The following is a 25,419-nucleotide window of genomic DNA, read 5'->3' as shown; positions in this document are numbered from 1 at the left end:
CCACCTTGCTGGCGTCTGAGTCGGACTGGAGCTCTCTGCCCTTTACCAATCCAGCCATGGGCCCATCCATATGGCCCATCAAGACTCCCTCTCATTTCATCAGTCCATAAAACCTTAGAAAAATCAGTCTTGAGATATTTCTTGGCCCAGTCTTGACGTTTCAGCTTGTGTGTCTTGTTCAGTGGTGGTCGTCTTTCAGCCTTTCTTACCTTGGCCATGTCTCTGAGTATTGCACACCTTGTGCTTTTGGGCACTCCAGTGATGTTGCAGCTCTGAAATATGGCCAAACTGGTGGCAAGTGGCATCTTGGCAGCTGCACGCTTGACTTTTCTCAGTTCATGGGCAGTTATTTTGCGCCTTGGTTTTTCCACACGCTTCTTGCGACCCTGTTGACTATTTTGAATGAAACGCTTGATTGTTCGATGATCACGCTTCAGAAGCTTTGCAATTTTAAGAGTGCTGCATCCCTCTGCAAGATATCTCACTATTTTTGACTTTTCTGAGCCTGTCAAGTCCTTCTTTTGACCCATTTTGCCAAAGGAAAGGAAGTTGCCTAATAATTATGCACACCTAATATAGGGTGTTGATGTCATTAGACCACACCCCTTCTCATTACAGAGATGCACATCACCTAATATGCTTAATTGGTAGTAGGCTTTCGAGCCTATACAGCTTGGAGTAAGACAACATGCATAAAGAGGATGATGTGGTCAAAATACTAATTTGCCTAATAATTCTGCACTCCCTGTATGGTGCAATTTCAAACGGATCCGTCCCCCATTGACTTTCAATGTAAAGTCAGGAGTTAATATACCATAGGATCGGAGTTTTCTCCAATCCGATGGTATATTTTAACTTGAAGCGTCCCCATCACCATGGGAATGCCTCTATGTTAGAATATACCGTCGGATTTGAGTTACATCGTGAAACTCAAATCCGACAGTATATTCTAACACAGAGGCGTTCCCATGGTGATGGGGACGCTTCAGGTTAGAATATACTAAAAGAACTGTGTACATGACTGCCCCCTGCTGCCTGCTGCAGCCCCCCCCTGTAGTTAACACATTGGTGGCCAGTGCGGCCGCCCCCCTCCCTCCCCTGTAGTTAACTCATTGGTGGCCAGTGGGCCCCCCTCCCTCCCCTGTAGTTAACTCGTTGGTGGCCAGTGGGCCCCCCCTCCCTCCCCTCTCCCCTGTAGTTAACTCGTTGGTGGCCAGTGGGCCCCCCCCTCCCTCCCCTGTAGTTAACTCGTTGGTGGCCAGTGGGCCCTCTCCCCTCCCTCCCCCTCCTAATTAAAATCTCCCCCCCTATCATTGGTGGCAGCGGAGAGTACCGATCGGAGTCCCAGTTTAATCGCTGGGGCTTCGATCGGTAACGGACGCTACTGCTGTCCCGGTTGCCATGGTTACTTAGCAATTTGTAGAACCATTATACTTACCTGCGAGCTGCGATGTCTGCGTCCGGCCGGGAGCTCCTCCTACTGGTAAGTGACAGGTCTGTGCGGCGCATTGCTTAATGCAGGGGAGAGGGCCTACTGGCCACCAACGAGTTAACTACACGGCAGGGAGGGGGGCCGGCCGCACTGGCCACCAACGAGTTAACTACAGGGGAGGGAGTGGGGCCCACTGGCCACCAACGAGTTAACTACAGGGGAGGGAGGGGGGCCCACTGGCCACCAACGAGTTAACTACAGGGGAGGGGGGGGGCGGCCGCACTGGCCACCAATGTGTTAACTACAGGGGGGGGGCCCACTGGCCACCAATGTGTTAACTACAGGGGGGGGCTGCCCCCTGCTACCTGGCAGCACCTGCCAGGCAGCAGGGGGCAGTCATGTACACAGTTCTTTTAGTATATTCTAACCTGAAGCGTCCCCATCACCATGGGGATGCCTCTGTGGTTAGAATATACTGTCGGTTCTGAGTTTTCACGAAGTGAAAACTCAGCTATGAAAAAGCTTTTATGCAGACGGATCTTCGGATCCGTCTGTATAAAAAGTAACCTACGGCCACGGATCACGGACACGGATGCCAATCTTGTGTGCATCCGTGTTCTTTCACGGACCCATTGACTTGAATGGGTCCGTGAACCGTTGTCCGTCAAAAAAATAGGACAGGTCCTATTTTTTTGACGGACAGAATACACGGATCACGGTCTCGGCTGCAAAACGGTGCATTTTCCGATTTTTCCACGGACCTATTGAAAGTGAATGGGTCCGCGAAAAAAAACGGAAAACGGCACAACGGCCACGGATGCACACAACGGTCGTGTGCATGAGGCCTAACCCTAATTTTGATAATCTTTCAGGGTACTGTAGTTGCCCCATTCCAGTTATTACTTTAGTTGCCCTCCTCTGGACCCTCTCCAGCTCTGCTATGTCTGCCTTGTTCACTGGAGCCCAGAACTGTACACAGTACTCCATGTGTGGTCTGACTAATGATTTGTAAAGTGGTAGGACTATGTTCTTATCGCAGGCATCTATGCCCCTTCTGATGCAACCCATTATCTTATTGGCCTTGGCAGCAGCTGTCTGACACTGTTTTTTGCAGCTTAGTTTGCTGTTTATTAAAATTCCTAGATCCTTTTCCATGTCAGTGTTACCGAGTGTTTTATCATTTAGTATGTACGGGTGACTTGCATTATTTCTTCCCATGTGCATAACCTTACATTTGTCAGTGTTAAACCTCATCTGCCACGTATCTGCCCAAGCCTCCAATCTATCCAGATCCCTCTGTAGCAGTATACTGTCCTCTACAGTGTTAATTACTTTACACAGTTTAGTGTCATCTGCGAAAATTGATATTTTACTATGCAAGCCTTCTACAAGATCATTAATAAATATATTGAAGAGAATAGGGCCCAATACTCAGGGGCGGATTAAGTGCATGATAGGCCCGGGGCTGTCTACCCACCTTGGCCCCCCCCTCCCTCCATTTTAGTTTATTTATTTATTTTTGTATGAAGAGGCTGCGGTGCTTCATGAGCGTCACAGTCTCTTCTTACGCCATATGACATCTTCAGACTAAAAAAAAATACGCCAAATTGGGTCCTAAACTGAAAAATTTGGTCGCCAAATTTAAAATACATATAATTATAATATAAAAAGACATGGCGGAGAACACAGCCCCACATACCTCCTACATCCAGGGACATCTCCTGTCATGTAGACCTTCTCTTTCCTCTTCTCCTCCGTTAGACCCAGACCACCATGGCAAAATCTTTCAGCCGCATCTCGTCTCTACAGTTTGTAGCACAGACACGTTAAATTTCTCAATTCCTCCTAATCCTGGTGTCCCCACAGTGTCATCCTGCTGCCACCCCCAATACTGTGCCCGTTGTGCCCCCCAATGCCCCAGGTACTATACTGCTGAAAAAATAGAGACCCCAATAGACATAATTGGGGTCATTTATCAAACTGGTGTAAAGTAGAACTGGATTTCCAAAAGAGCTGTCAAATATGAAAGGTGGAATCTGATTGGCTGCTATGGGCAACTAAGCCAGTTCTACTTTACACCAGTTTGATAAATTACACCAAATGTCCCCATAGTGTCCACAGCAGCTATAATGTCCCCTAGAGACCCCCAGTAATAATAACACCCTATATTGTGCTCCAGGCAATAATCCCTGTATAGTGTCCCCAGAAATAATAGAATTGCCCCTACAGTGCCTCCCCAATAGCAACACCCCCATATAGTAATTTCCACCACACTGCCCCCACATAGTAATTCCCCCATAGTAATTTCCCCCCACACAGTAATTTCCCCCATACTGCCCCCATATAGTAATTTGCCCCACATAGTAATTTCCACCACACAGCAATTACCCCACACTGCCCCCACACAATAATTACCCCACATAGTAATTTGTCCCCACATAGCAATTTCCCCACACTGCCCCCACATAGCAATTTCCCCCACACTGTCCCCACACAATAGTTTCCCCCACATAGTAGTCCCTCCCATAATAATTTGCCCCCACACAGCCCCATATAGTAATTTGCCCCCACACAGTAATTTGCCCCCACATAGTAATTTGCCCCCACACTGCCCCATATAGTAATTTGCCCCCACACTGCCCCCATATAGTAATTTGCCCCCACACTGCCCCCACACAGTAATTTGCCCCCACATAGTAATTTGCCCCCACACTGCCCCCATATAGTAATTTGCCCCCACACTGCCCCCATATAGTAATTTGCCCCCACACTGCCCCCACATAGTAATTTGCCCCCACACTGCCCCAAATAGTAATTTGCCCCCACATAGTAGTCCGGCTCCCATAATAATTTGCCCCGACATAGTAGTCCCTCCCATAATAGTTTAGCCCCACACAGCCCCCACATTCCCCCTCCCATGTACTCGAGGTCCCTTGAATATGTCCTCCTCTGTGTGTCGTCCCCCACATGTCCCCCAAAGTAGGCACATGAAATAAAAAATAAAAAATTGGAAAAAAAAATTAAAAGCTAAATACTCACCGTCCAGGGCCAGGCACTTGATCGCAGACGAACGCGGGATGAGGCAGGCGTGCACACGTCAATGTGCTGTGTCCCGGCACAGGCGCGTGATGACGTCATCACGCATGAGCGTGATGACGTCATCACGCACGCCTGCACCGGGATTTCACTACCGCATAGGCCTCAGGCCTACTAGGCCTGAAGCCTATGGCGGTGATAGGCGACGGGACAGGGAGCTATGCGCTCCCGTGCCCCGCTGCAGTATGTGGGCGTTCGGGTCGGCGCTGGGCCCCCCAGCGGTGCTGGGCCCGGGGCTGCCGACCCGAACGTCCCTATTGTAATCCGCCACTGCCAATACTGACCCCTGAGGTACTCCACTAGTGACAGTGACCCAATCTGAGTATGTACCGTTAATAACCACCCTCTGTTTTCTATCATTGAGCCAGTTACTTACCCACTTACAGACGTTTTCTCCCAGTCCGAGCATTCTCATTTTATATACTAACCTTTTATGTAGTACAGTGTCAAATGCTTTGGAGAAGTCCAGATACACAACATCCATTGATTCGCCGCTGTCAAGTCTAGAACTTACCTCCTCATAGAAACTGATTAAATTAGTTTGACATGACCGATCCCTCACGAAGCCATGCTGATATGGCGTTATTTGCTTATTTCCGTTAAGATGCTCTAAGATAGCATCTCTCAGAAAACCTTCAAACAGTTTACCCACAACAGATGTTAAACTTACCGGCCTATAGTTTCCAGGCTCTGTTTTTGGACCCTTTTTGAATATTGGCACCACATTTGCCATGCGCCAATCCTGTGGAACATTCCCTGTCAGTATAGAGTCCGCAAATATCAGAAATAAGGGTCTGGCTATGACATTACTTAATTCCCTTAGGATACGGGGGTGTATGCCATCCGATCCTGGCGATTTGTCTATTTTGATCTTTTTAAGTCGCTGTTGTACTTCTTCCTGGGTCAGACAGGACACTTTTAATGGGGAATTTATTTCAACATTCAGCATTTTATCAGACAGTTTATATTCCTCAGTGAATACACTGGAGAAAAAAATATTTAACAGCTTTGCTTTCTCCTCGTCGCTCTCTGCGAATCCCCCCTCATTACTCTTTAAAGGGCTGACACCTTCAGATTTATACTTTTTAACATTTATATAATTGAAGAACATTTTAGGGTTAGTTTTACTCTCTTTGGCAATTAATCTCTCGGTCTCTAGTTTGGCCGCTTTTATTTGTTTTTTACATGTTCTGTTTTTTTCCTTATAGTTTTTCAGTGCTTCCGTGCCACCCTCCTGTTTTAGTGTTTTATATGCTTTCTTTTTGTCATTTATTGCTTTCTGAACTGTAAGTTCTGTTTATCCACATTGGTTTCTTTTTGTTCCTTAACCTTTTATTCCCATATGGTATGTACCTCTCACAATGAGATTTTAGGATGTTTTTAAAGATATCCCATTTTGTGGCTGTATTTTTATTTTTGAGGACTTTGTCCCAGTTAGTTAGGCCTATGGCCTCTCTTAGTTGGCTAAATTTAGCTTTTTTGAAGTTTGGTATTTTTGTTCCTCCCTGTAGAAACGCTCTTTTGAATGATAATTGGAAGGTTATTACTTTATGGTCACTATTTCCCAGGTGTCCCCCAACCTGCACGTCTGTTGTTCTGTCAGATAAGTTAAATTTTTATTTTTTACCATTCAGGGTAATTGATTTGCTACCACGAAGCACAAGGAAATTCCTTTTCCCTGAAATACTGGTCAAATTCCACTTCGTGGAGTTCGATTCGCTCAACAGTAGTCATGGGTTCAGACGCCGGAGCATGGCGCTACATTGTCTCCATGGAGACCTGAGTCAATATATGGGGCTTTTATGTGCACCTTGGGCTGGGGAAGACCTGGAGAATAGGCGGCCAAGGGCTGATGGTCATTGCCCTGAGCTGCTCTTGGATCTTATTCAGACTATAGCCATTTTCTGCTGAATCATGTTCTGGGAAGTATGCCACGTACATCTAGTGTCTGCATTGGTTCTGATAAAGGAGACCTGTCTCTTACACTGCATTTGCCTTTACTTTTCACCATGTCGTGCTAACAAAGCAGCTGACAAATAAATCTGGAGTCCGTAACCACTAAGAACAGCACCTGATTTAGTATAAAGCAAGGGAGAGCAGGAGGAATAAATGGGTTGTCCAGGATCAGACAAACATGGCTGATTTCATCCAAAAACAGCGCCACCTATTTTCACAGGTCTTGCGCAGTATTGAAGCTCTGACCAGTTGACTCCAATGGAGCCAATCTGCAATAACAGATGCAAACCATGGACAGGATGCTGCTGTTTTTGTAAGAAAGCAGAAATGTTTTTTCTAATTTTGGACAATCCCATTAAAGGGGATAACCCGTAAATCATATTGATGACCTAACATCGATATCAGATTGTTGGGGGTCTGACACCCGAGAACCCAGCCGATCACATGTTAGAAGAGGCTGGCGCTTGGTGAGTGGTTACGTCACATGGCCTATTTGCAGCTCAGCCCCATTGAAAAGATTGAATATAAAGTGATTAAAAAGTCATACAATACACAATCCAAAATGGTATCAATAAAAACTACAGTCATGCAAAAAATTAGCCCTCACACAGCTCCGTAGATGTATAACCCAAATTCCACAAAAGTTGGGGTGCGGTGTTATATGTAAATAAGTGTAAATAAAACAGCGTGCAATGATCTGCAAATCTCACAGACCCATATTTTATTACCAATAGATCCCAAGTCACATCACTGGGTATAAAACGAGCAGGTTAGAGAGGCTGAGACTCTCAGAGCAAAGATAGGTGGAGGTTCACCAATCTGTGAAAAACTGCATCTAAAAATTGTGGAACAATTTAAAAAAAATGTTCCTCAATGTAAACTTTCAAAGACTTTAATATCCAGCCATCTATAGTACATAATATCATCAAAGGATTAAGAAAAACTGGAGAAATCCATGTCCACAGGGACAAAACTGACAGTCAGTACTGGATACTCATGAGTAGGGATGAGCGAACCTGTGGAAGTTAGGGTTCAACGGGTTCGGCCAAACTTCAGGTCAAAGTTCGGCTTCGGGACTTTAACTTGACCCCGAACCCCATTTAAGTCAATGGGGACCCGAGCTTCACTTTATTATTTTCTGTTATGACATGGTTAAATCGGAAAATAATAGCATTCTTAAGACAGAATGCAAAACAATATGCATGGCAGAGTGAGGTGACGTCGTCGCGCACCTCGCAGGTCCTTTGGCAGGTCCTGTTCAGTGAAGAAGAAGCTGCTGCAGGGCGATCAAGTGGATAAGGTAAGTTGTTGGTGTTTTTTTAACCCCTAAATGGCCATATCGTTTTGCATTCTGTCTTAAAAATGCTATTATTCTCCGATATAACCATTTTATTATGAAAAATAATAAAATCACCCGAACACCAAACCCGAACCCAGACTTCGGTGAAACTTTGCAGTTCGGGTTCGCTCATCCCTACTCATGATCTATGGGCCCTCAGGTGACACTGGATTAAAAACCGCCATGAATCTGTACGGGATATCACTGCATGGGCTCAGAAAAGCTTCCAGAAATCCTTGTCTATGAACACAATTCTCTCTGCAATCCCATCATGCAAAGAAGAAGCCATGTAATCTGGTCTTCACACGATGGTCTTCTCTATGCCAAAATGAAAGACTTCTGTAATCAGATGAATCTAAATTTTAAATTCTTTTTGACAACCACGGAAACCGTGTTCTGTGGACTGAAGAGGAGAGGAACCATCCAGATTGGTATCAGCTCAAAACCCTGCATCTCTGATGGTATTGGTTTGCATTAGGGCCTATAGTGTGTGCAGCTTACACATCTGGAAAGGCACTATCAATGATGGATAGTGTGTAGAGGTTTCAGAACAACACAAGCTCCTACCCACACAATATAAATATAGAAAATATATAGGGATCAGAATATAGCAGTGCAAAGTTTTTGATTTTTAAAACGTATAACACAAGAAAAAACCTGTAAAAATGATTATAACACAAACTATAAAAATGTGGTATCACTGTGATTGCAGTGACCCATAGAATGAAGTTGAAAGGTCATTTTTACTGCATAGGGAACGCTATTAAAACAAGGGCGGAAAAGGGTTAGAGGGACCCAGACTACATTGTTACAGACCTAAAATTAGGGTAACAGTCCTTGCATTATGAGTTACAGTACTAGAGAGTTTCTATTTACATTGGCAAAGAGAAAACTGAGGTTTTTCACGATCTTTGAATGTTAGAACCAGAGGTGTTGAATATTAGGATCCAATAAAAGTACTTGCTGAGACCTCTGAGGGCCGGCCTCTCTCTAGATGCTGTTTTGTTTGTATTGGTGGAGGAAAGGAACTCTAGTCTCCCGTTCTAGCACACTCTATCATTCCCCTGGGTATGGGAGTGGAGGAGATGCTACAAGCGGAATCTGGCCACATCAGCAACCCTTTTTTGTTACCTGAACCTGCCATAACCCTAAGCAGAGCATCCAGCCACATACTATGCCCGGCGGAAACATGGCACCGATAAGTGTATTTTGAGGTTTAGATTCCTTTGGAGATGATGGGTTGCTGGATTCTATCCCTCCAAGGGTCCTTTGATGTAGATGGTGGTTGTTTGGTGTTGCGACTGGAAATTTAGGCCATGGCTTCTGCAGCTCAAAAGGTGCACTTATTGCAGGAGAGGTGATTTACCCCTGATGATGTTGGCAGTGAGGTAACAATCCATGTTTGACTTGCAAATGAGGCAAAAATGAGCAGGATTGTCTCTTTGCAAACTGGCTGCACAAACCATGACTTCCAAGTGACTTTCGTATTCTCATTTAAAAGGGTATTCCCATCTCAAACAATGGGGACATATCGCCAGAGGTGGGACCCGAGATTGGAGCGGGGAAGTTGGTGGCCGGAGGACCCCGGTGGTTTTCCATGATCTGGCCACTGCGAAGCACTCTCCCTATAGAAGTTAATGGGAGCGCACAACGCTTGCACGGCCACTGCTCACATTCATTTCTATGGGACCGTCAGAAATAGCCGAGCCAGCGCTCGGCTATATTCTGCCGCCTTATAGAAACTAATGGAGGGTGGCTGCGCATGCACAGTGCACCCTTCACAACTTTCAGGGATCCTTTCTCATTGTAGGTGCAGGTCCCCGAGGTAGGACCCGCACCTATCAGACAATGGGGGCATATCCTAGCGATATGTCCCAATTGTCTGAGAATACACCTTTAATCTTAACCAGGGTTAAGTTTCAATTCACTGCCCATAGTCAGTATTTGAATACCTTGGCCAAGGAACACTGGCTTTCTACGCCCCTGCTCAAATGCCCAGCTGTTCTAATGTCCAGAAGCTTTGCCATGTGGAGGTGCAGGACTTGAACTGTCTGCAAAACTTACAGTATACCTTTTTTCATTAAAAAGTGTGTGCTAACTAGTGACCGAATTACCTGCTGAAAAGAAGTGGTTTTGCTCTGCAGCAGTTCATCATGATCACACTCTCGTAGATATATTGGATGCCCCTTTACACATTTTCCACAAATGTAATTTATAATGCATAAAATGGCAACCTCTGCACTCAAATATATCTATTGGAATATCCAGCCTTGCCATTACCACCTTCTTCATGCCACTTCCAGAACATGCCTCTTGGTCACCTCCACAATGATCCCTAGTTACAATAAGTTGCCTATAATGATAAATAAAGAGACTCGGACACATTGTTTGCTACCTCATCTAGTGGCTTTTATTAATAACAAGGCAGTAGATTGGAAATAGCCCTGTGAATCCCTGACTCTTGCAAAGAGTCGTACTTCAACACTCAGGAGAGGAAAAACCCCCAGTGGAGGAAACCTCTAAGGAGCCATGGCTGAAGGACTACCCCTCCTCTGGGCATAGGGGGTAAAAAGCCAACATTTTACGTGAGGTAGCTGAGGAAAGTCTGATAAATGACAAGTCCGGTATTGAGAACAGAAACCGAGCCCGGAATCTGCCTCTTCATGCAGCAGAATATATCTGACTGCGGAAAGTCCAGTAAATGTCAAGTCCGGTATTGAGAACAGAAACCGAGCCCGGAATCTGCCTCTTCATGCAGCAGAATATATCTGGCTGCGGAAAGTCCGATAAATGCCAAGTCCGGTATTGAGAACAGAAACCGAGCCCGGAATCTGCCTCTTCATGCAGCAGAATATATCTGACTGTGGAAAGTCCGGTGAATGTCTTGTCCAGCGATGTACAGATGGATTAAGTTGTCTTCCTGGCGCTCTGCCCCTGTTTTTTAACTTTAGATTTCATTAGGGGTTTTCTGGGTCCTGGGTCTTTTGCCTCAGAATGATGGAGACGCCTTCTCTGGACAACATTAATGACAAACGCTGAGAAAAATAGAAGAAAGAACATGTATCATAAAATGTCTCTCTACAATATATTCTTATCTAAAATGTTTCTGGGCACATGCGATCTTCACACATCATCTACTCACCTGAAAATCCGTATAGTACATGATCGGGAATATTGTCAGGCCAAAAAATCCCATCCACTCGCCCACCATGCCTGTCATAGAGAAGATCTGCATAAGATAGAGGGAGAGAGTAGAGGATGTTAGTGCCCAAATATTCTCACCAGTGGCTCTGGTATGGAGTGAGATGGGAGGATGGCATGTCCTTCAAGAGTTTCTCTATTACAATTACACAAGATTGTGAATATTGACAGGAACTCACCTCTTTACAGTGATCGGTGGTACATAGGCGGAAGAAGCCCACACCTACATCAACTGGAAGAACATGTTAAGGAGAAGTAACAGAAGTGTATTATTATAGTGTTTACTGTCATGTCTGATCAGCTCTACAATGGAGTCCCAGACAGCTGATAATCTCCAGTGTATCTAGCACACAACATTGCACTGTACCAGCCAGGTATAAAAGGATACAGATCAGCAGTGCCACAATGGTCACCAAGGTTGATGCCAGTCTTATGTGGCACAGCCGACGACTGCTGAAGGATTTCTCATACAGGCATATAGCTTGGCTCAGGTTGTAAACGGCAAAGAAGAAAAATCCAGTTCCTGCGCCGATACTGTGGGCTATCGGACTGATCTTCATCTAGAACATAAACAGAAATATAAATGTCATCAATGAGGTCACCAAGAAAATCAGAGAATAGAGAACAGCAGAGGATGCAGGTGGAGTGTAATTATACAGGGGCAGTAATACATGAGGATAAACACTTTTGTACTGAGCCCTCTGTCTACTACTGGATACTTTTATAAAACCTGATAACTCACCGAACATACACCAGTCACGGCGTTCGCAATACAAGCGAGCCATCCCATGGCGTATAGGATTTTCTGGCAGATGATATTTCGCTTCTCAGATGGTTCAGAATGGAGGATCATGAACCTGTATTGGATGGAAGCGACGCCAGCTCCTGAAATATACAATACATGTCATCATTATCATTTCTATACACACTTGTAATAACCTACAGGAGTCAGTGATGATTATAATCTCCAGTGATGACCACCGCTCAGCGCTAAATAATGATTACAGCTCTGGAGTCGCTGAGCTCTTCATAATCTTATCTCTATAGAGGAAGCTGCATACACTTACCTAGAATGGAAGTCACCATGAAGACGACAGTGAAGACCACCGATTCAGGAAATTGTTCTCCTATAGCACTGGGGAAAAAAGCAAAATATTTGGAGTTAATAGGAGACAAGTGGCATACATTTCTCATCATGAAGAGCAGAGGAGACTTTATGTACTTTTACCTGCCCCACTATATATCCATTACTTCCACAGTACAATTAATAATCCAGTAATAATAATAGTGATAATAATGTAATAATAACATCCCCGGAATGACACCGATAACAAGACAGTAATAATTACACTGCACGGTCAGGAACCTTCGTTCTGTCCCCTCTTACCTGATGTATGGTAGTTTTGAATGGCCTAAGATGACAGTAATGGCAATCCCGGCGCAAAGGCCTAAAAGCGTCCATGTGACGAAGAGGATAGGCAAGAATGCCAAACCCCGAATCTCCATGGCGCAAAGGAAAAGATTTGCAAAGTGAAAACAAAGATTTGCTCAGCAAAAGCAAACGCCTGTCTGTCTGTCTCTGTATTCACAGATAATCTGGCTCAGATAATGTCAGGCAGTGGTTTTCCTAGGCTCAGAACTCGGTGATGTCACTAGCTTCTATGATGTCATCAGTGCCTGAATCTGATTGGTCCTCACTAGCTTTTGTGATGTAATTATCAGACATACCTGGATTCAGTGGCGTAGGGATCGCCATAGCAACCATAGCAGTGGCTATGGGGCCCTACGCCACTGGGGGCCCGTCCGGGCCGCCTTCTGTTGATTTTTTTATTTTTATAATTTTTTTATTTAGACACACATTACACACAGGCAGCCAGGCCCGAGCCGCGGACCGCCCGCCCACTACACTAGTGTAGTGGGCGGGGCGCAGGCGGGCCACGGCTCGGGCCTGGCTGGGGAGAAGAGAAGGAGTCAGTAGGCGGTGGAGGGGGCCTGAACGGGGGGCGTACCTGAAGGACAGAGGCGGAGGCAGGCACAAGCGGCCACAGCGCAGGAAATTGGAATGGAATCCTAAGTTCCGGAATCTATTGTGAGCTGCCTGCAGGGCAGGCTAGGGGAGGGCCGAGGGCGGGCGCCGGGCACAATTAGTGGGCGGTCCGTCCGTGGCCCAGGCCGGCTCGGGCATGGCTGGGGAGTGGGGAGGAGTCAGGAGCAGTACCAATGCCAGCAGTAGATAAGGAGGTAGATAAGTAGATAAGTAGATGCCAGCAGTGATAAGTAGGGGCACACTCTAGTTCTGGGGTTCCCCCCCCCCCCCTTATATGACAGACTAAGGGTACTTTTACACTTGCGGCAGGACGGATCCGGCAGGCTGTTCAGCCTGTCGGATCCGTCCTGCCGCTATTTTGCTAGACCACTGCTCCGTCCCCATTGACTATAATGGGGATTGGGGCGGAGCTCCGGCGCAGCACTGCGCGGAGAGAGGCCACCGGACGAAAAAGTCGGACTTGCAGTACTTTTCGGCCGCCAGGCTTTCACCGCACACTGCCGCGCTGCACCGGTGCTCCGTCCCCGTTCCCATTATAGTCAATGGGGATGGAGTGGCGGCAAGGCGAAATAGCGGCAGGACGGATCCAACAGGCTGAACAGCCTGTCGGATCCGTCCTGCCGCAAGTGTGAAACTACCCTAAGTTCTGCTCCTTATTGAAGGTTGCTGTACTCGCAGTAGATGGTTCCACTGTGGGCAGGCTCAGGGCTGGTGGTCTGGTGGTGGCAGAGGCACTACTGTGGCAGGCACAAGCTTAGTCTGGACTGGGAGTCTGATGGGAATGACTTGTAAAAGTTAGATGAGAGAGAAAAGTCTGAGTGCACTTTTCTCTCTCATCTAACTGAAGACGCATGGTAAGGCCCCATTCACACGTCCGTAATGTTTTGCGGATCCACGGGCCCGTGGATCCGCAAAACACTGACATCAGTAATGTGCGATCCCTAATTTGCGGACCGCACATTGCCGACACTGCATAGAATATGCCTACTTTTGTCCGCAGTTGCGGACAAGAGTAGGACATGTTCTATTTTTTTTTTATACTTATTTGTTTTTCCTCTGACTTTTCTATGCTCATAGCGGTGGGAGATCTAGGATGGGTGTTTGGGTGGGAGCTCTGGAAGGGGTGGTGGGAGGCCCGATAGATATGTGGGGCCTAGGGGGGGCCCATAATTTTTTTTTGCTATGGGGCCCATGCATTTCTAGCTACGCCCCTGTCTGAGAGATGCTATCTTAGAGCATCTCAACGGAAATAAGCAAATAACGCCATATCAGCATGGCTTCGTGAGGGTTCGGTCATGCCAAACTAATTTAATCAGTTTCTATGAGGAGGTAAGTTCTAGACTTGACAGCAGCGAATCAATGGATGTCGTATATCTGGACTTCTCCAAAGCATTTGACACTGTACCACATAAAAGGTTAGTATATAAAATGAGAATGCTCGGACTGGGAGAAAACGTCTGTATGTGGGTAAGTAACTGGCTCAGTGATAGAAAACAGAGGGTGGTTATTAATGGTACACACTCAGATTGGGTCACTGTCACTAGTGGGGTACCTCAGGGGTCAGTATTGGGCCCTATTCTCTTCAATATATTTATTAATGATCTTGTAGAAGGCTTGCATAGTAAAGTATAAATTTTCGCAGATGACACTAAACTGTGTAAAGTAATTTACACTGAAGAGGACAGTATACTGCTACAGAGGGATCTGGATAGATTGGATGCTTGGGCAGATAAGTGGCAGATGAGGTTTAACACTGACAAATGTAAAGTTATGCACATGGGAAGGAATAATGCAAGTCACCCGTACATACTAAATGATAAAACACTCGGTAACACTGACATGAAAAAGGATCTAGGAATTTTAATAAACGGCAAACTAAGCTGCAAAAACCAGTGTCAGGCAGCTGCTGCCAAGGCCAATAAGATAATGGGTTGCATCAGAAGGGGCATAGATGCCCGTGATAAGAACATAGTCTTACCACTTTACAAATCGCTAGTCAGACCACACATGGAGTACTGTGTACAGTTCTGGGCTCCTGTAAACAAGGCAGACATAGCAGAGCTGGAGAAAGTCCAGAGGAGGGCAACTAAAGTAATAACCGGAATGGGGCAACTACAGTACCCTCAAATATTATCAAAATTAGGGTTATTCACTTTAGAAAAAAGATGACTGAGGGGAGATCTAATAAATATGTATAAATATATCAGGGGGCAGTACAGAGATCTATCCCATCATCTATGTATCCCCAGGACTGTGACTGTGACGAGGGGACATCCTCTGCGTCTAGAGGAAAGAAGGTTTGTACACAAACATAGAAAAGGATTCTTTACGGTAAGAGCAGTGAGACTATGGAGCTCTCTACCTGAGGAGGTGGTGATGGTGAGTACAATAAAGGAATTCAAGAGGGGCCTGGATGTATTTCTGGAGTGTAATAATATTACAGGCTATAGCTACTAGAGAGGGGTCGTTGATCCAGGGAGTTATTCTGATTGCTAATTGGAGTCGGGAAGGAACTTTTTATTCCCCTAAGGTGGGGAAAATTGGCTTCTACCTCACAGTTTTTTTTTTTTTTTGCCTTCCTCTGGATCAACTTACAGGATAACAGGCCGAACTGGATGGACAAATGTCTTTTTTCGGCCTTATGTACTATGTTACTATGTTACCTAAACCCTCAGGTGAATACCGTAAAAAACTAAAACTAAAACCGGTGTAAAAAAAGCCATTTTTTGTCACCTTACATCACAAAAACTGTAATAGCAAGCGATCAAAAAGTCACACACACCCCAAAATAGTGCCAATAAAACCGTCATCTCATCCCGAAAAAATCATACCCTTCCCAAGGTAATCGCCCGAAAACTGAAAAAGTGATGGCTCTCAGACTATGGAAACACTAAAACATGATTTTTTTTGTTTCAAAAAAGAAATCATTGTGTAAAACTTACATAAATAAAAAAAAAGTATACATATTAGGTATCGCCGCGTCCGTGACAACCTGGTCTATAAGAATACCACATGATCTAACCTGTCAGATGAATGTTGTAAATAACAAAAAATAAAAACGGTGCCAAAACAGCTATTTCTTGTTACCTTGCCTCACAAAAAGTGTAATATAGAGCAACCAAAAATCATATGTACCCTAAACTAGTACCAACAAAACTTCCACCCTATCCCGTAGTTTCTAAAAAGGGGTCACTTTTTGGGAGTTTATACTCTAGGGGTGCATCAGGGGGGCTTCAAATGGGACATGGTGTCAAAAAAAACTGTCCAGCAAAATGGATTAAAATAGAAAATTGGCCAAAAAATACCTGTTTTGGCACCGTTTTTATTTTTTATTATTTACAACGTTCATCTGACAGATTAGATCATGTGCTATTTTTATAGAGTAGGTTGTTACGGACGCAGGGATACCTAATAGTTTTTTAAATTTATTAAAGTTTTACACAATAATATCATTTTTGAAACCCAAAAACTTTTTTTAGTGTCTCAATAGTCTGAGAGCCATATTTTTTTTATTTTTGGGCCATTGTCTCATGTAAGGGCTAATTTTTTGAGGGATTAGACGACGGTTTGAATGGTTCTATTTTGGCGTACATACGACTTTTTGATCACTTTTATTACCTTTTTTGGGAAGTAAGGTGGGCAAAATTTCAATTTCATCATAGTTTTTATTTTTTAATGCCGTTCACCGTGCGGGGAATGTAACATGACCGTTTTATAGATCGGGTCGTTACGGACGCGGTGATATATAACATGTGTAGGGAATTTTTTATTTTTTATTTTTAATCAGGGATAAATGTGTTTTTTTATTTTTACTTTTTTTCACTTTTTTTTACTTTTTATTTTTTTACCCAGACCCACTTGGTTCTTGAAGATCCAGTGGGTCTGATGTCTGTATAATAGAGTACAGTACACTATATAGTGTACTGCACTGTATTTCACTCACACTTTGTCTGAACAGATCTCTGCCTTTAGCACAGATCTTTTCAGCACCATGGACAGCAGGATGCCTGAGAAGCGGCATGGAAGGGGTTAAAACGGCTGACATCTGCACAGATGTCAGCCATTTGAATCAGAGTGTCAGCAATGAGTTGAGAATAAACGGGGGGCGGGCGAAAGATCGCGCACCCGCCCCCCACACTGCCGCCCGCCTCACGCACCGCCCGCAATCCTCCCCCTCGCTGCGCCCGCAGGCACAAAAACACAGAGGGCTGCGGGTTAACATCGAAATATAGGCACTTTGATGTTTCCGTGACCGCAGGGATCAGAAACTTGCATAAGCACTACAAACCGCAGGTCTGAATTGACCTGCGGTTTGTAGTGATTGGCAATGCAGGGGGGTCACAGGACCCCCCTAGGCATTGTCACAGGGTGCCTGCTGAATGATTTCAACAGGCACCCCGTTCCGATCACTGCCGGCCGTGCGGCAGTAATCAAAACTACAGTACACAGGACGTACCGGTACGCCCTGGGTCCTTAAGGACTCGGCAAACATGGCGTACCGGTACGTCCTAAGTCCTTAAGGGGTTAAAACATCTATATTTAAAGAATCCTAAAATCCTGCTATTTCTACACAGTTTAATGAGCAGGGGCGTAACTACCATAGCGGCAGACCATGCGGTTGCTATGGGCCCAGGGCAAGACGGGGCCCAGTTGGGAATTGGGATCATCCCCTCTTCTACTGGGGGTGAAAACTTGGTCAGGACTCTACCCTCTAAAGCAGGTTTTCTCAACTCCGGTCCTCGGAACCCAGCTACCGGTCAGGATTTGAGAATATCCCACAGAATGAATACCTGTGTTAAGTCTTGTTGCATGGACACTAATTATATCTATCACCTGCTCAATACTAAGGAAATCCTAAAAACATGACTGGTAGGTGGGTCCTGAGGACTGGAGTTGAGAAACCCTGCTCTAAAGGAACAACTTTTAGGAAATGAGGCAGTGGAAAAAAATGGCCCAAGGGTCATTGAAAAGGGTTTAGGCGGAAATCGCTTCTGGGGGGGGGGGGGGGGGCCTGGTTTGATCCTTGCTATGGGGCCCTTACTTCTCTATGTACGCCACTGCTAATCAGGGCTTATTTACACAGACCGATGCACACGGCAATAATCAGGAATTAACTGTTTGTTACCGATCCACTGAGCCACAGTACATCTTTATACAGTGTGGGGATTTGCTCTGGTAGTTAGGTCTAGCGGATGCAGTATAGAGGCAAGGTACACAGTTCTTGAATCAAACAGCGGTGTTTATTCACACATTGGTGTATAACAAAATGCAGATAAGGTGTATCACAAAACGCAGGTGGCTTGGTGTTTGTTTACACACAAGGAAAGTCCATAAACAATAAAAGTCACCTTTTCTCCTGGGTGTTAATTCACACCCTGTTAGCAGTTCAGCCTCATCAAGTCCATAGGCGGCCTGTTCGCCTTTAGATGGCCTCGGTCCTCCAGCCCGGCTCAAACCTCAAATCCCAGCACAGCCCTCAGTTCACAGCACACAGACTCCTGAGCTCCACTGTCAGAGGGAGGTAAATCCACACACCTGGCAGTGCTGGCTGGTTTTTATGCCTGGCCAAACACGGCCTGGAACATGGTGAGTAGTCACCCACCCAGCACTTTGACTACTCCCAGTAAGAGCCGTCCTGGATCAGCTATGACAGTCATGCAAAATCTCAAGGTGTCAATTAGCAATAGCTGCTGCTGACACATAAAATACAGGTCAGGTCAGGAACCTCGGTGACACATACCTTCCATCCACGATGATTCCATCTACCTTCTTACAATAGTTTAATTGTTTCTGGGGGGCATATCCCTATTTACACAAGACAAATATTTTTGTCATTTTTCTTGTGCTGGTGTGCCACAATAAATGCACTGTTTGGACCTGAAACCTGGTGTCCTGAAGCCGTACCTGTGAGGATGATCCCCATTTGTAAAGCTACCCCTCACACTATTTATACTATAAATCCAACTACTTGTTGCTACCTTTTTCCTGAACTACGTGCGATGGATTATTACGGTGGCCACCAAAAGGACTATGAACTGTGTTTTAAACAACAAAGGACTTTATTAAACAAATAAAAGTCTACAGTCTATCAATTCTACTATATCTATATATATTTATATCAAAGGTTATATAAATATATATACATATAGACACACACCGCAATACATTAACACTATAAAACCTGACTACGCTAACACAACACAATCTACAATTCCAATTCCACCCCAACAACTATCTAAAAATACATTTAGACACACACACGTTATAGCACAGCACCCTCCCAAACCTAACTATAAAAGCTGTCCCTACAGGGTAGAAAGGATTAAATCCAATCAGGGACAATTACAGGGACCAGGTAATGCATGGCAGGGGTAATATTACAGGGGAGTATTGCAGGGGTCAATGAATATTGCAATGTAATATGCAGGGGTTAATGCAGGGATACAGGGGTTAATGATACTCAGCCAATGTTCATATTCTCTGTTTCGGGAGGGGCTGCTCAGCTCATCTCAGGTCCACTCTTCCATGTTGTCCTTCCTCTTTTTGTGGTGATGACCCCCCCCCCAGTCCCAAATGCTGGACTATTTATCTATCATAAGTAGGGGGAAGGTGTTTGGCCATGGGGCAGAGGTGTGCATAACCCATGCTATAAAAAACAGGTTTAGCATGTCACTAACAGCTTGTTTGGGGTCTGACTGATCAGCTGTTATAAGCCTTAACAATGCAAGTGTCACGGAACCATGAACCAGACGTACAACAAGAGATAAGTGAAAATAAGAAGGCTTTATTAAAAATAAAGCAGTAAAGCAAAAGTCCGAACGGATGGCGAAACCGAAGCAGAGTCTTAGCGAAGCCAGAGGTCAGGAACCAGAAGGGTAGTCAGACGAAGCCAGGATCAGGAACCAGCAGGGTAGTCAGACGAAGCCAGGATCAGGAACCAGCAGGGTAGTCGGACGAAACCAGGATCAGGAACCAGCAGGGTAGTCGGACGAAACCAGGATCAGGAACCAGAGGCAGCAGCAGACTAGAAGCATGTGAACACAGGAGGACCAAGCAAGGAACTGAAGCCACAGACCTCCTACATATATGAGCTAGGCATCCAGCTCCTCCCAGTGGGAAGGAGGAGCCGCAGGGTGGGAGGCTACAAGAAACCCAGAAACCAAGATGGCCGCCAGCACATGTCAAACGAAGGAGAACAGCAAGAAGGTAAGACCATGACAGTACCTCCCCCTCAAGGGCCCCTCCTCCGCGGAGTAAAGAACGGTTTCTGAGGGAAGCGTGCGTGGAAGGCTCGGAGCAAGGCAGGAGCATGGACATCTGCGGAGGGAACCCAGGAACGCTCCTCTGGACCATAACCACGCCAATGGACCAAAAACTGCACCCGACCGCGGACCAGACGTGAGTCCAGGATATTGCTCACCTCATACTCCTCACGATTACCCACTTGGACCGGACGAGGCCGAGGAACCGAGGAAGTGAAACGATTACACACCAGTGGCTTCAACAGGGAGACATGAAACACGTTGGAGATCCGCATGCCAGGAGGAAGCGCAAGGGCATAGGCTACCGGGTTTACCCTGCGAAGCACTCGGAAGGGACCAACAAAGCGAGGCGCCAGCTTGGGAGTGGGCACTCGAAGGTTGAGGTTGCGGGTGGACAACCATACACGGTCTCCGACCTGGTAGGAAGGAGCAGGCGCTCGTCTGCGATCAGCCTGGAGTCTCTGCCGCTGCGCAGAGACCTCAAGGGACTTCTGGATGAGTACCCAAGAAGCACGTAGGACGGAAAGGTGATCCTCCACAGCCGGAATATCCTGGGGAGAGAATACCTCCGGTAACACGGCAGGTTGGAACCCATAATTGGCCATGAAGGGAGACGTCCCAGAGGAAGAGTTCACCGCCGTGTTCCTGGCAAACTCAGCCCAAGGCAGGAGGTCAACCCAATTGTCTTGGTGATCGGAGACATAGCAACGAAGGAATTGCTCCAAGGCCTGATTGGATCGTTCTGCGGCCCCATTGGACTGAGGGTGGTAGGCCGAGGAGAAGGAGAGATGAATCCCCAACTGGGAGCAAAAGGCGCGCCAGAACCTGGACACAAACTGACTCCCCCGATCCGACACAATCTCCTTGGGCAAACCGTGCAACCGGAAGACCTCCCTGGCAAAAATCGTGGCCAACTCTTGTGCAGAGGGTAACTTCTTGAGAGGAACACAGTGGCACATTTTGGAAAACCGATCCACAATCATGAGAATGACCGTATGGCCTCGGGATGCAGGGAGGTCCACAATGAAATCCATCCCCAGGTGTGACCATGGGCGCTCCCCGGTGGCTATGGGTTGCAGAAGGCCCAACGGAAGGTGCCGAGGGGACTTACTCTGGGCACAAACGGAGCATGCCGCTACATATGCGGCGATATCGGAACGTAGGGAAGGCCACCAGAACAGACGTGAAACAGCCCAGGACAGCTGATTCTTTCCAGGAGTTATGGTAGGTTCGCAACAACCGAGTGCGCAACTCCTCAGGCACAAAACATCTGCCGTTGGGTCTCCCAGAGGGAGCACCAGATTGAGCCGCCAAAATCTGCTCACCCAGGGGAGAGGTCAGGCTGGTGCGAATGGCGGCCAAGATCTGATTCGGAGGTATGACCGAAGTCGGAATCGACTCCTCCCTGGACAGCTCGGAGTACTGCCGTGATAAGGCATCCGCCCTGATGTTCTTGGAACCGGGTAGGTAGGAGACCACGTAATTAAAACGTGACAAGAACAGGGCCCATCTGGCCTGACGTGGTGTCAATCTCTTGGCCTCAGAAAGGTAGGTCAGATTCTTGTGGTCCGTCAGGATGAGGACCGGAACCACCGAACCCTCGAGCAAGTGCCTCCATTCTTTAAGGGCCTGCACGATGGCCAATAACTCCCTGTCACCAATCTGATAGTTGCACTCCGCGGAAGACAGTTTCCGGGAGTAAAACCCACAAGGAAGCAGAGGACCCTCTGGTGTTCTACGCTGAGACAGAAGGGCGCCTACTCCCGTCTCAGACGCGTCCACCTCGAGGACAAAGGGCAACCCAGGGTTGGGATGCGACAGAATCGGAGCCGACACAAAGGCGGACTTTAGAGCCTCAAAAGCTCGGATGGCCTCGAGCGGCCAGACCTGGGAATTACTGCCCTTCCTGGTCAGATCCGTGAGAGGCTTGGCTAGCATGGAAAAGTCCCTGATGAACTTCCGATAATAATTGGCGAAGCCCAAAAAGCGCTGCAGGGAACGAAGACCACTGGGCTGGGGCCACTGTAAGACAGCCGAAACCTTCTCAGGATCCATGGAGAACCCCTCAGCGGAAATGATGTAACCTAAGAAGGTTACCTGGGATCGGTGAAATTCGCATTTCTCAAGCTTACCGAACAGCTTGTTCTCTCGTAACCGTTGCAACACTCGTCTGACATCCAGAATGTGGGCCTCCATGGATTCAGAATATACCAAGATGTCATCCAAATAGACCACCACACACTGCTGCAACAGGTCACGGAAAACATTGTTGATGAATTCCTGAAAGACTGCGGGCGCATTGCACAACCCAAAGGGCATAACCAAGGATTCATAATGACCGGTCCTGGTGTTAAACGCGGTCTTCCACTCATCGCCCGCCTTGATCCTTACCAGGTTATATGCCGCCCTCAGGTCGAGTTTGGTAAAGACCGTGGCCCCTTTAAGGCGATCGAACAGCTCGGAAATCAAGGGTATCGGGTAAGCGTTCTTGATCGTGATGCGATTGAGACCCCTGTAATCGATGCAAGGCCTCAACTCACCGCCCTTCTTTTTCACAAAGAAAAATCCAGCCCCTGCCGGGGACGAGGATTTGCGAATGTGTCCGCGTGAAAGCGCCTCCCTCACGTACTCCTCCATGGCCTCATTCTCCGCTACCGACAGTGGATAGACCTTGCCACGAGGAGGAACGGCACCAGATTGTAACTCTATGGCACAATCGTATGGGCGGTGCGGAGGTAGGGCAACCGCGCGCACCTTATCGAATACATCCCGGTACTCCTCGTATTCAGGAGGCAACAGAGAGTCCGAGGAAGTACACAGCAACTTGACAGACCCATGGATGCAACTAGCCCCACACTGCGGTGACCACGAGAGGATCTCGGCCGATCTCCAATCGAAAGTCGGATTATGCTTCCGGAGCCAGGGGTACCCCAAGACCACCGAGTAGTGTGGAGACGAAATAACCTGGAGGCAGACCGACTCTCTGTGAACGGCACCAATGGCTATCCCCACTGGAAGGGTCTCATGAGTCACGTGTGGCGGCAGAAGGGGTCTGCCGTCTATCGCCTCAAGAGCCAGTGGGGAACCTCGAGCCTGCAGAGGAATGGAATTGGCGGCAGCGAACACCTTATCAATGAACAAACCACCAGCACCAGAGTCCACCAACGCCTGGGTCGTCACCGAGCCCCCGACCCAGGAGAGGACAACAGTGATCAGTGGTTTGTCAACACGGGAAATCGGGGACGAGGAGACTCCACCCAAGATCTGCCCCCGACAGGATCTCAGGTGCGAGCGTTTCCCGGACGGTTCGGACATGCCAACCGAAAATGCCCACCGAGACCACAGTACATGCATCGGCCCTCGCGTCTCCGGAGTACCCTCTCCCCCTCGGACAGGCGAGCAAACCCCAGCTGCATGGGTTCACCCCCAGACAAGTCATCCCCAGGAGGCGTGGGAGGAGAGGGAGGCACGGGTGGGACAGCAAACAAAGGCGCCAATCTGTTAGAAAACCTCCGCAGGCTCTCCTTAAAGGAAGGTCTCTCCCTGAGTCTGGTGTCAATCAAAATCAGGAAAGAAATAAGAGACTCGAGCTCCACTGGTAGGTCCTTAGCTGCAACCTCATCCTTCAAGGCATCCGAGAGACCATGAGAGAAAGCAGCGACCAGAGCCTCATTATTCCAGCCCACCTCTGCTGCCAGGGTACGAAACTCAATGGCGTATTCAGCTACGGATCGTGAACCCTGTCTGATGGACATAAGGAGCTTCGCAGCAGAGGCAGCACGAGCCGGCACATCGAATACCTTCCGAAGAGAAGCAACAAAACCGGAAAACTCGGCAACCACCGGATTGTTGTTCTCCCATAAGGGGCTGGCCCAGGCCAAGGCCTTGTCCGAGAGCAGCGAGATAAAGAAGCCCACCTTTGATCTCTCAGTAGGAAAGGTATGTGGCAGCAACTCGAAATAAATGCCCACCTGGTTAAGGAAACCTCGGCACTGAGTTGGCTCTCCCCCAAAGCGCTGTGGAAGAGGGGCAGAACCGGTCATACCCCGAAACACCGCAGGTGCAACAACAGGTGTCGGGGCAGACCTGGCGCAACAACCGGAGCGGCAGTAGGAGCGGGCCCAGGAGCGACAACCGACCCATCGGCAACGGGAGCGAAATGAGCCGTGCGTTCAAGCAGGGTTTGCAACGCCACAGCGAACCGACCCAACAGGTGATCCTGCTGATCAAGTCTGGCAACCAGCGTGGGTAGCGAGGATGGCCCTGTACCGTCAGAATTCATGGCTTGGTCCTAATGTCACGGAACCATGAACCAGACGTACAACAAGAGATAAGTGAAAATAAGAAGGCTTTATTAAAAATAAAGCAGTAAAGCAAAAGTCCGAACGGATGGCGAAACCGAAGCAGAGTCTTAGCGAAGCCAGAGGTCAGGAACCAGAAGGGTAGTCAGACGAAGCCAGGATCAGGAACCAGCAGGGTAGTCAGACGAAGCCAGGATCAGGAACCAGCAGGGTAGTCGGACGAAACCAGGATCAGGAACCAGCAGGGTAGTCGGACGAAACCAGGATCAGGAACCAGAGGCAGCAGCAGACTAGAAGCATGTGAACACAGGAGGACCAAGCAAGGAACTGAAGCCACAGACCTCCTATATATATGAGCTAGGCATCCAGCTCCTCCCAGTGGGAAGGAGGAGCCGCAGGGTGGGAGGCTACAAGAAACCCAGAAACCAAGATGGCCGCCAGCACATGTCAAACGAAGGAGAACAGCAAGAAGGTAAGACCATGACAGCAAGCCATGGCCTACAGGCTATCAACACCGGTTTTTATGGAAACATGGGCCTGTATCAACTAGTGGGATGAAGAGTTGATAAGAGCAGGCATAGGATTCAGCCGATTCCCTCGGGTTCTCCAGATCCGGTTGTTAAAATTACAGCCGGATTGGTTGGCTGAATCCCGATCCGGAGCTCGGCAGTAGTGGCAGCAGGTCAGGGGGAGATGGGCGATACAGATTAATGTTGCAGCAGAGCAATGGAGAGGCGTCTCCCTTTCCTGCTCCTCCGATAGGCTGCAGGCACTAGGCTTGCAGC

The sequence above is a fragment of the Bufo bufo genome, chromosome 5 (genome assembly GCF_905171765.1).
Source record: "Bufo bufo chromosome 5, aBufBuf1.1, whole genome shotgun sequence".
NCBI classification, from domain to species: domain Eukaryota; kingdom Metazoa; phylum Chordata; class Amphibia; order Anura; family Bufonidae; genus Bufo; species Bufo bufo.
The sequence above is the reverse complement of the archived record's forward strand: the minus strand, read 5'-3'. Positions refer to the sequence as shown.